Source organism: Podarcis bocagei (genome assembly GCF_964188305.1).
Source record: "Podarcis bocagei genome assembly, chromosome: 11".
NCBI lineage: Eukaryota > Metazoa > Chordata > Lepidosauria > Squamata > Lacertidae > Podarcis > Podarcis bocagei.
Window position 1 is genome coordinate 33,747,575 of NC_138136.1, and position 12,723 is coordinate 33,760,297.

The 12,723-nt window shown below is 42.1% G+C and overlaps 1 long non-coding RNA gene across 4 annotated transcripts; it reads left to right on the plus strand.

Moving 5' to 3' along the window:
• The first annotated feature begins 1,481 nt into the window (after positions 1-1,481).
• LOC308597612 lies at positions 1,482-12,422 on the plus strand. 4 transcript variants are annotated; one of them, XR_014013079.1, is made up of 4 exons: positions 1,482-2,196; positions 8,684-8,730; positions 9,646-9,796; positions 12,174-12,422. It is a non-coding gene; the product is annotated as an uncharacterized lncRNA (long non-coding RNA). The 4 variants fall into 4 exon arrangements; XR_014013080.1 differs by lacking the exon at positions 1,482-2,196 and adding an exon at positions 2,313-2,891 and having other exon boundaries at positions 12,177-12,422; XR_014013081.1 differs by lacking the exon at positions 1,482-2,196 and adding an exon at positions 2,315-2,891 and having other exon boundaries at positions 9,736-9,796.
• The last annotated feature ends 301 nt before the right edge of the window (positions 12,423-12,723 follow it).

Consider the following 12,723-nt stretch of genomic DNA (forward strand, 5'->3'; position numbering starts at 1 on the left):
ATTCTCATTATACATCTTCTGTCAGCAAAATTAAATTAGACAACCTCACTATTTGCATCATCTCGGTATTAATGCTATTTAGAATATAAAGTGTTCCTTTACTTTGTGCTTATGTTCCTTATCACAAATCATTTTGCTCTGCAAGGATAATATTACAGTTCATATATGGTAACAGTACTATTGCTTTTTAATATTTTCTAATACAAAATGCTGTTTTAATATCTCATATTTTCCCTTTTATTTACAAGCAAGTATTCCATCCTTGCTGAATGTATGAAAGGTAAGCAGGCTGCTCTATAATCACAGAATCATAGAGTTGGAAGGGACCCTGAGGATCATCTAGTCCAACTCCCTGAAATGCAAGAATATTTCGCTGGATCAAACCTGCGACCTTGGTGTTATCAGCATCATGCTCTAACCAATTGAGCCATCCAGCTTAGGCAAAACTCAAATTAAACCAATGGCTTCCACAAGGAAAGCAGGCAAAACTTTTTCTATTTTCACTTTATCTATTTTAAGGTAGCTGCTATGTATTGTAAGCAATTTACTGTCTGTCCAGGTTAACTGTTTTTGCTTAAACTTTGAGAAGCAGATTAAGAAAGACACATAACAAAAGTGTCAGAAAGAGTATGTGCCATCGAAGAGTTAGAGGACACACCAAGACAGGTAGCTAGAAGCTAAGTTTATTGCCTCTCTTTAAAGAGAAGCACATAGCAAACCCCTCATTCTATGCGGTTAAAACTAAGCCCCATACCACCTAGTGAGTAAACCATATAATGACACTATCTGTATATCAGTCATACCTGACACAGTCCAATTCCTCATCAGATGAAGTCTGAAGACATTATGGGTCTCCTGACTACCCTATACACCTAAAGCATCTTCAGAGAAGTGATGTCAAAGTTTCTAACTCACCTGCAGCAGCTGCCTTGCCTGTAGCATAAAAGAAGGTTTAACTACCTCCCAGGCACAGGAAATGCCGAGCATTAGAAGATGCAGGCACAGGCAGCCACCCATCAAGAGAACACATGCTTCTAAGATCAGAAGAACCAGAATTAGGGACCTCCTCAGGAAAAAAAGGATGTCTCAGAAGCAGGGAACCTTGAAGGATGAGCTAACCTGCTGCAGCTGTGCAGACAACATAAGCTCCCAACTGAAGACTTAGTTGCTGGAACAATGCAGCTCTTTAGCAACACAGTTTCTTGAGCCATCTCCCCACTCTGACTGGACCCAAGGCTGGCCCAAGACCTTTTGGCACCTGAGCTAAACCACAAAATGGTGGAAAGAAGGAGTGAGTGAAGATCTACATTGGGAACAAGGGGGACTAAATATCTATATTGAGAACAAGGATGGTGGGGTCGAAACAACAACAACAACAATAATAATAATATTATAATAATTTATTATTTATACCCCGCCCATTTGGCTGGGTTTCCCCAGCCACTCTGGGCGGCTTCCAACCAAATATTAAAATACAGTAAAAAAAACCTTGCCCAATGGTTGAAGTGGGAATCAAAAGCCATTGTGGTGGGAGAAAGGGCCCACCCTGAATTACATCAAGTGGGTGCAATGCCCAAGAGACCCCCAAAGGACAGCCCCCATCATTTCATCCGGGGGGGGGGGGGAGACCAGCAGACCTCCTTTTTGCTGAGAGACCACTGTAGAGGCAGTATGATGGGGGCTGCCAACGAGGTGGCAGATCTAGCCTCCATGGAGTACACTGCAGCTGGCGCTGTCATTGCAGCAGTGGCAGGCAGTGCTTTCCTTGGAGGCCGGCTTTTCTGCCCTTGTGGATCCTGGTGCCCAAGGCAGTTGCCTCACCTTGCCTCATGAGTGGGCTGACCCTACCTCAACTCCCTGCAAAGACTTTGCTGAGAAGCATTCAGCCTGCTCTTCGACTGCTTTGCTGTGTTTGACCCTGTCTTTGTCTCATTACCTTGCTACAAGAGCAAGCCTGCACTTGATAGGTCTTTCTGTGATTGCCTTCAGCTTCTTCTATAGACCCTGTTTTTCCAGATTACCCTGATATCTGACTGGCCATTTCCTTTCCTTAGGCTTAGTTTCAGAGATCAACGCAGGACAGCACTTTGGTTACACTGTACCACCTGCATCTTACAAAACAGAACCCATGGGCATCTGTTGGAATTTTCCCCTCAATGCTAATTGCCATGTGGGGGGATTTTGACCGATATGAAGGTTGGTGAGTGAAGGCTTAAACCTGTAAGAAAAACACTGGGGCCTAATTTGATCAGCAGAATGTTTGTTATCTGGTGGGCGGGGCTTGTTTGTTACGCTCTGGAATCAGCCCCTCCCTTCAGTGTGTTCCGTTAAGTTTCAGTTAAGAGGGACCAACTGTCTCTTCTTCTTTTCTTGCCTCAGACTTGCCTCGCGCTGTTGTATTTAGTTTCTCTCATTATGTTATTTTGTTACCGTTTTCTTTATTACTAAAGCTTAGTTTACATTTATGTGAGCCACTTATATTTCTAAAAAGAAAGAAAGAAACTCTGCTGAGGAAAGTTGTGGAATGTCCTAAATATGAGTAAGGGCATGGATCGGCAATCTAAGGCCCGGGGGCTGGATCCGGCCCAATTGCCTTCTGGATCCAGCCCATGGACGGTCCGGAAATCGCCACGTTGATCAGCGTGGGGATTTTGATTGTTTGGGCTGCACCATTCCCCACACACACACACATACACACACACACACACACACATCACGGTGGCACCTCCTCTCTCCCTGCTCCTGGCTTCTCCCTGCCCTGCCTAGAGGAGGAAGGGGGCTGGGCTTTGTTGACTGAGCGCCTTTTTAAGCAGCCCCTCTCCAGAGCCAGCCCTTTCATGCCGCTCAAGGTCCCTCCACCACCGCCAGCTCCTGCCGCTCGCAAGGCACAGGTAAGCAGCCACTGGGGCTCGTCCAGTGCTGTGGAGAAGGGAGGGGAGAGTTGGGGGGGGATTCCCCTCCCAAAAATATAGTCCAGCCCCCCACAAGGTCTGAGGGACAGTGGACCAGCCCCCTGTGGAAAAAGTTTGCTGACCCCTGAGTAAGGGGATATTCCCTGTTTGCCAGGAGGATTGATTTTGCTAATCACTCCCCACCCCCACCTCCACAACAAGTTTCACCGATATGAAGTTTCGTGAGTGAAGGCTTAAACCTCCCCTTCCTGCACGCTGTGTTTGAGGATAATCACTCACAACATGCTTTGTATTTAACGCATCATGGTACCTTGGGTTAAGTACTTAATTTGTTCCGGAGGTCCGTTCTTAACCTGAAACTGTTCTTAACCTGAAGCACTACTTTAGCTAATGGGGCCTCCCGCTGCCGCCACGCTGCCAGAACACGATTTCTCTTTTCATCCTGAAGCAAAGTTCTTAACCTGAAGCACTATTTCTGGGTTAGCGGAGTCTGTAACCTGAAGCGTATGTAACCTGAGGTACCACTGTATTTACTAGGTCCTTAGCCCCCTCTCTACACCTTTTGCTTTGCAGGGTATTACTTTTTTGGTGCAGTGTTACTAGGCACTGTAAATGGGCTGTGTGCACAATTTTGGCAGGCTTACGCTTGTTGCTGTATTCTGCTGCTGTGCAACAGAATCACTGGGTGATCTTGGTCCAGCTATCAGGATAATCAACCTGGGGTGGGTATGTCCAGTGAATTTCTTGAAGGTATTATTTGGCCATATTTGACTAGATTTTAGACCAGAGGTAGCCAACGTAGTGCCCTCCAAATGTTTTGAACTACAATTCCCATCATCCCTGACCATTGGCCCTGCTCATTTGGGCTGATTGGGAGCTGGGTCTCAGGTTCCCCATCCCGGCCCTGTGCATTTGGTTCACAGTACAGGATACATTCTCCTCTTCTGTTCCTCTTCACGATACAGTTATTTGGAAGTGTGCTCCAATGCTTAACAGTTTTACTGAAGGAGATGAGACAGCATACACTTCAGAAAGAAAGAAAACATACACAAAGAAACATTTAAAGCTTGGCAGGCAAGGCTGAAGTCAGGAGACAGATATTTCTTAGTTCACTTTTCTCTCTTAGATAAGCAGGCACATATTCCCAAGAATCTCATAAAATCATTTGCAGTTCTACACATGCACGTACAAGTGCCGAGCTGTTTTACAAGATACACAGAAATTCTTACTCACCCACATATCTTTCTGATGACAGAATCCAGTCACCACTTTGGATCTTCAAGGAGTTATTTATTATATAAACTGGGAGAATAGAGAGGATACCTGGAACTCTTGGATTATAAGCTTAGAACCAGGTTCTAGCTATAAAACAAAATACCCAACTTTGTAATCTGTTGTTGTCTTTTGTTTGTCCTTACAATGATATCATAAAGGAGGTCACTGCTATTCCCATTTTACAGATAATATCAGAGACTGGTGTAGTTTCTTCAAGACTTCTTTCAGCACAACCCTATCCATGTCTAGACAGAAGTCCTATTAAGTTAAATTGGCCTCACACTCAATGAAATGTGTATATTATTATTATTATTATTATTATTATTATTATTATTATTAGCCTTCCACACCTCAAAGCAGTGTACAATTAAAACATTTTTTATAACCACAAACGTAAATATGTCTAAAAAACAAAATAAACACCCATGGCAGAAACTCATTCATTCAGCTAGGAAAGGCTGTTGAAACAAAAATGTATTCAATTGTGTTTGGAAACTGCCAATAATAGGCATGCCTCATATCTCATAGATGGGGGACTACGAGCGAGGCGGGAGCCGCTTTGTCACGTTCCTGGTGCTGTTTGCCCCATGCTCCTGGCTGCATACTGAATAATTTTTGTAAGGTCGCGAATATAAGTCGCACTCACGGTTGGAATTTGGGGGGAAAGTGTGGCTTATATTCAGGCCAATACGATAATGGTTTTTCATCAGGTAGGGGCTTTAGATAGCCATATGTATGACTTCTGACTTCATTTGTAAAGCCCACAATTAACATTCCTCTTCTCCCCCTCTTGCCACCATTCCATGCTACCCAACTGCTCCAACATTCCTTAAATCATAGCACCATCATGACTACTGGAATAAAATGGAGTTTGCTTCTGCTGCACATATATTGGGGAATAAGCACCATTTTGTTCTTTTAAAAAGGGATAATCTATTTAAAGTCTCTGAAACCATGTACATGCCTGGCTGGTTGCCTTATAAAATATTTGTAAAACTTAAGAAGGAAGGAAGGAAGCTGCAGTGACCAGCATCAGTCCCAGTGGGCCCCAGAATGCTAATCCAGGTGTTGCCGTGGGCCCTGTGCACTGCACTCTACAAGGTTATTTGGGGGCACCTAGTGTTCTGGGGGCTGTGGAATTTGGCTCTGGGGCTCAGCCCTAGTTGCACCTCTGCCTGGGGTGTTTCTACACCCCTGGGACTGTAGCCTGGCATGTTAATTCTAAAAAAATCGGTTGTAAATGGAAGCATTTTCAATTAAATAATATATTTTATTTTCAAGTAACAGTATGCGTGTACAGCAGAATCACTGTGTGAGAGACGGTTCCCAAAGTCATTTATGGGTATAAAAGAAACAATTAACTTTCAAGAAGCTACAGTAGGGAGGAGCTAATCACATTTACGTACATCTTATAGACATTAGAAAATTGCTGTTGTTTCACTGCATCCTTGAAGTGAGTTGAATGCCTAAGAGATAGCAAAGGCTTAAATGCCCATGTTTTAACTGTAAAACAACAAAACAAACACCCTGGTATCATTCCCTGTTGGTATGAAGCAGAGATTTCCTACGTCCTACAGAAAGTAGCTAGATTGGCAGGGAAGAATCTGATGCAATGTATCTCATCTTCAAGGTGAGGGACAGGTCATTTTGCTATGCATATTTATGCATTAATATGCAGAAAAGTGGCTTGGAGGGTTTTTTATAGATATCTTAATTCTGCTGATGCAAAAAGAGAAGGAATTTACAGGTGTCGCTTTGGAACACAGACTACTGATAAACAACTTGCCATTTTGCAGTGTCTGGTCACATTTGTAGTCTTTTGGGATGCAAAAGGACTGGAAGGATTATTGCACAATTTAAAGGCACTTCTGTCCCTTTAACTTTTATTTTAAAGCTAAATTAGTAGATTTCTTTTTTGTTTGGTTTTCTGCGTTGCTTCTGTTAAACATTTAGCTTAGCCTAAATTCAGCCGCAGAAACAAGACAGAAAGAAGGAAACATGCAGCACTTGTCAGAAAACTTTTTTAGTTTGACCTTATGTGGAGGCAGGCTAGCATAAAGCTATGGACAAGTGGATTGTGATTTATTAATATTAGCATCTGTAGACACTTCACACATTTAATGCTTTGATCTGATCCATCAGCAGCACTAAATTGTCATGTAATTGTTTAATTGGTCAAAATATACACCATAATACATAGACTATGGTATGCATGAAGTGCCTGAATGTTTAGTCCTGGTGAATAAACACTTTTCTATTAGGACAAATTAAAATATACACAAAGACCAGAACAGGGAGTAATCAAAACAGTTTAATATTGAATTCTTTTGTGGTCGTGCAGCTTCTATGCTTCAGCTGATATAAAAATGTTTTGTTGAATTTTATATAGCTCTACAGTTTGTCAAGGTATGGTAATGTTCCTGTAGAAATAAATGGTCATTTGTTTGTATTTAATTTTCATATTAGTTGAGGGAAGTGTGCTACACACACACACACACACACACACACACAAGAAAATAAAAGGATGTGATTCTTTATATACCTCATATTACAGCTGAGCAGTCACACAGCTAGAGTTAAGGATATGAGAAGTATTTCTGAAATCCTTGCAGAATTTCCATCAGGTCACTGTAGTAATAATTATGCATGTATGCAGTTAATGTTCCCTGACTGCTTCTGATCCTCTGTGTCTGTTCCCTTTCTGTGCTCTCCTGTTGAGATCATACAGTCTGAATCTAACATACTGTAAACTGGTCAGAACTCAAAACCCTGGCAAATTATACGCCTTGCCTGTGGAACAGAACACTCTCTATCCCCATACAACAGCAAAGAAAGTATAACACACGAGACATTTCTTGTGTAATTGAATGTATATTCTTCACATTAGAAAATGTCTGGAAGAGCCTTAGTTATATTCCCTGCTGTTGTCCAGAAATTATTTCCTCTTATATCAAGAAGCACATTTCTCCTGAGAATTTAATTTCAAGTAAGTGGGCCGGGGTGGGGGTGGGGTGAAGAGAAACTCACATCCATGTAAATGAGATAAGGATGACTTCCCCTTTCTTCCTCTTTTAAAACTAGCTGATCATGTTTGCAGGAAACAATGCAAAAGCTGCCCCATTCTTTTTTTAAAAAAAGAAAGAAAGCAAACAAAAAAATGTGTTTTAGCAATTATGGAAAACTGTTATAATAGTGTTAGAAAAATGGACAGGTTGTGAGCTTGCTGAGTGGTCCCGACCTTAATCTTGAACTGTTGCTCACATTCATGTCTCTGTAAACATGAACTGCTGTGCTGCAAAATGCTCCAGCCACCCTGCCATTTTCTTGCTCTTGCTGAAGGCACCTGACTTCTAGCTGAAAACCTTCAGTCCTGCTTCCATCTGCATTGCACAATTCCCATTGTATCAAGAGACCTTGGGCTACAACAACGGATCACAAAGGGGTGGGCGGCTAAGGCTGCCCAAGGCAAAGGCCTTGCACAGGTGCTATTATGGCAGAAAATATTCAGGCATCAGTTTCAAAAACTAGACTGTTTGATATAGAAATTCTGTTACTTTCCAGATACACTGAAACTCTTTCAAATATACACAGTGAATGGCTCTAGCTTTCCTGCTGCTGTTTTTTAAACACCTTCCCCCCTTTTCTTGTTTGCTAACTTTTATATGATATAATGGGGTCTGATTACCATGCTCTTTCATTGTTTTCTCCTGCCCATTTTTTACTCCAAAAAACAGTGAAGAAATGTCTCATTTTCCTTTTAAAAAGCCAAATCCCATGTTTTGCAGCTAACAGCAGATTCAGACAGCTACAGCTTTTCTTCTACCTTGGGACAACTAGTCTCGGTCAACACACATGGATGGAAGATATCTGATATTGGTATCACCCGGGACTGCAATATGTTACAGTGAAAAATAACCATTAGAATTCACCTTCATTTTGATTTCCAGCTGCTAAGCCCTGCTCCTGTTGCAGCCACATTCACTTCAGTGATGTTTGTCATTCGAGCAACTTTCAATGGGTTTTTGACTGGAACATGCCTAAGGCACAAAACAGTGTCTTTAAACAAACAGCATCTTCATCGCTTTCTAGCCTGATATACCTGCCCCATCTGTGTTTTGCTGCTGTTCTTAAACATTTATTCGGTACCGGGAGTCTGCAAGTCTCTGTACTGCACCCTGCTTGCAATCTAAATAACACAGGCAGGAAAAGAAAGGCCCATGTTGGATAAAAAGTAGCAAGTACAGGAAGAGAAAGTTTGACTGGTATGTGTCTGACGGATGACTCTATGACAGGGATGGCCAACGTAGTGCCCTCCAGATGTTATTTGACTACAACTCCCATCACCCCTGACCATTGGTCATGATGCCTGGGGCTGATTGGAGCTATACATCGATAACTTCCGGAAGGCGGCACATTTGATGTATTCTCCCCATCCCCTGCCTCTGTACCCAGTTACTCGATTTTTTCCTTTTTCTTTTTCTTTTTTGCCACTGCAGACTGTAACACCTGGAAGTTATCAATGGCTAGCCTTGAGAAGTGAAAGGTAAGCTGCTATTCATAGAAGCCACAGTGACAGTTATTTAAAATAAAGAGACTATTCCTTCTGTTCTCCCCCCACTCTCAGAACTCCCATTGTTTTCAATGACAATCTTGCTAGCATAAGGATGGAAAAGAGGGTCAACCCAATATTCTTAATAGCAGTTGGCACTTCTGAGCTCGCTGCAGGCAGTGACTAATCCAAGCAGGGTGACATCATTTTGGGACTCTGGCAGTTTGTGCTGTCTGAGAAAGATGCTGCTTTTAAACCAGCTTCTGTGCCGTTTAAATAACTGATCAACTGTTCAAAAAAGGATTTATGGAAACACTCAGGTGCAAACATTCAGGTGCTAGTCTTATAGAAAGCTGATCCGTTTAAATTAATGCATCTAAGTTAGTCATGTCTATGAATTTCAAAGGGTCTACCCCGAGTAGCGTTAACATTCTTTTCTGCTGTTGGTGAGTGGCTTCCATTTGGCTTTTCTGCAAAAGAGGCAGACATATACACCAAAGATTCTCATTCTGATCCATTCGCCATCAGTTTTATTCCACTTTCTACCCATCTCACCTCACCTATTTTTAAAGTTTGGCCTGTAGATTTAGATTAGTAAATATATGTTTGTCCATGTATTTTGTCTTAAGAAGCACAATAGTAGTGTTTTTTTTAAAAAGGTATAGCACTACATCAGCAATGAAAGGGAGATGGTTTTGTGATGTCACAGGACCAATCAGTGTTGTCCATAACTGACTTCTGCTAAAAGCTGGCAAACAAATTTTTGATGAGCTTCACTTTAGCTGTACTGTATTGTAAGTCACTTTGAGTTGTCATAGAAAAAAGCAACTAATACATTTAATAAATAGTAATAATAATATTAGAGATAAAAATATTCATCTGACACAAAGAACATTTTGGCATCATCAGCTGGTATAAAGATTATCAGATCTGCAACTTTCTCCTGGTTTTGGCAATATCAGTGAGGGAGGCACCAAACCTTTCCTTTGAACCTTCCAGATCTCTTGGCTGTCAGTGTCACCCAAGGTGCTTATTTGTCCTGGAACCTGAGTACCTGAAAGTAAGTCATTATTATGTATTTTTTGTTTTTATGTTATGAGCCACCCTGTGATCTTCAGCTGAAAGGCAGTATACATACATACAATAGCGTAGGGCTGAGTGATCATCTCTGGCTGGTCTACACTCTACGACTCATTAGGACCATGCAACTTTCATTGCATGGGTGTAATTAATATGCACTTTTTTGTTATGTAAGTACATAAACTGAATCAGATCACTGGTCTATCTAACTCAGCACCATCTACACTCAATGGCATTGGCTCTTCGGGGATTTATGCAGGGGTCTTTCCCAGACCTACTTGGAGATGCCAGGGATTGAACCTGGGACCTTCTGCAAGCAAAGGAGATGCTCTGCCATCAAGCTACATCAGGGGTCAGCAAACTTACAGCGCCTTGTGCCAGTGCCTCCAGCGCCGATTGCGCGGCGGGCCAGAGGGTGGGGAGCACGTGCCCATACGCGTGCACGCACGCTATTTCCAGTGCACTTCCAGGTCAGAGGAGCGCATGTGCATGGGCTTCCTCCAACCTGGATGTGCACCGGAAATAATGCGCATGTGCAAATAACGCTTGTGCATGCGCACAAACTATTTCCGGTGCTCCTCCGACCCGGAAGTGGGCAGTTGTGCAGCACAGCGCTGGTATGAGCGGGTGGCGGCAGCAGGCGCCACCGCAGGCCAGATAAACAAGTCCTTTGGGCCTTATCCGGCCGGTGGGCCTTAGTTTGGGGACTCCTGAGCTACATAGTTGCTAAGAGGAAGCCTCTGCAATGTTGGGATGGAGAGACAATAGCATCAATGAAAATTCTGTCTTCACACCAGTGGAAATTCCCTTGAAATGCAAATAGCAGCTTTAGAGAGAACATTTTTGTTTGGCCCATGGCAAGAAAAGGGAGACCATTATTAACAGAACAAAAAACACACACATTGATGGCACTCGCACAATTAATATTTCATCTAAACTGGCTATAACAAATTATTGGGGTGTAAACTTTCATAGGCAAGGACAGTGAACAGTGAAGAGATTGCAATTTAAGTGCTTAACCTTACATTTTTTTCTGCCATTTTTCAACTGGTAGACCTAGTAACTGATGCTGTTTTCAAGTGGGCTTCCATCACATGCTAGCAAATTCAGTTTGTGTAATAAAAGTTCTTCTGGTGCTCTTTCCCAACAAACCCCCTCCCCTTCCAGATGTTCTGTTTATTGAGCATTCATCCTGATTTGTTTGCAGGGAGGTTATATGAAATTGCATCAAGCAATTGTTACCCCCCTCCAAATGCATTGTAAAAAGGACTCCTCTTTGTACCCTTTGCTCTCCACCTTGTGTATTTTGCTACCCTAAACTGAACATGCCTACTTGGAAATAGGCCCCAGTGATTTCAGTTGAGGTTGCTTTCAACTAAATATTGTTGAAGATTTACGGTACATACTGTGGATGCAATCTGGAAAAAAGTAAGCATGCTTGAAAAGTCTCAGTGAATTAATATGGAAATAACCACCGAGGTCCCACATATTTCAATGGATTTAGGTAAAGGTAAAGGGACCCCTGATCATTAGGTCCAGTCACAGACGACTCTGGGGTTGCGGCGCTCAACTTGCTTTACTGGCTGAAGGAGCCGGCGTACCCCTTCTGGGTCATGTGGCCAGCATGACTAAGCCGCTTCTGGCGAACCAGAGCAGTGCACGTTTACCTTCCCGCCGGAGCAGTACCTATTTATCTACTTGCACTTTGACATGCTTTCGAACTGCTAGGTTGGCAGGAGCAGGGACCGAGCAGCGGGAGCTCACCCCATCGCAGGGATTCAAAACCACTGACCTTCTAATCGGCAAGCCCTAGGCTCTGTGGTTTAACCCACAGCGCCACCTGCATCCCATTTCAATGGATTTAGTTATCCCTAAATTTCCATGGATTACATTTTATGTGTTTCTTGCTGCTGCTGTGAAAATCTCCTTGCACCCATCAACTACAATGTTTGTTTGTTTTTAGCATACCTTATATGTATTGGTTAAAACTGATAGCGTGAACAGGATGCCAACTGGGTGTAATGAGGGCAATACATAAAAAGAAAACAGGGTGTCCTTTGAGATTGTCAAATCTGACAAAAATCCTACTCTCATTTGCATTGCCTGAGTTTCAGTAAGAAAGTAAATTATTAGATTGTACTCCTTTTCTACTCAACAAACCTCACAAAAGTAATAGCAGTTTATAAAATATTTTGCCAAAGGCTTTTAAAATGCAGAATAATTCTCCACTCATAATTGGGTAAACTTTGCTAAAAATAGTTAAACTATAGATGAAAACTGTTGGACCATGGATGCTTTAAGATGTTTAACTCAGGCATCAATGCATTTAAGTGGAAGTTGTCTCTGTTGACTCCCAGCAGAATTTGCTTCCAGGAGAAAAAAAGACAAGACCTTCAAATAGATTGAATATGGCCCTGAGATAATGTTATTATGCCAATGAAGGAAGGCTACAAAGTTTGGGTTGTTATTTTTAAGTCATGATTTCCCCCACTTATAATATATCAAGCTAGTTTTCAATCCAAATCAAAACGTTACTTGTTTAACCAAACTGAGCCCCCCCCCACCAAGTAAGAGACTAAATATAAAATGTTTTGCTGCAATTCAGAGTTATTGCTTCCATTGTCATTATTTGCTAATTTTTGCAATTTCATATGTTTAAAATAGCAATCGGGTTTCTCTGACACTTTATCCTTTATAAACCCCACAATATTAATTTATCCACTTCTGGAGGATGAAAAGTGGGTCAGTCCTGTAGACAGCTCATCAGCGTTATCCAAACACGTTTGCACAACAGAATGGACCGGAGGTCTTGTGAGAATAAACAGCTTTGTGTCATTTATTTACTTTTCTAATGGAACGGGACAGGAAGAAATGGTTTCTGTTCAGGATTTCAGCTTTTCTACACTG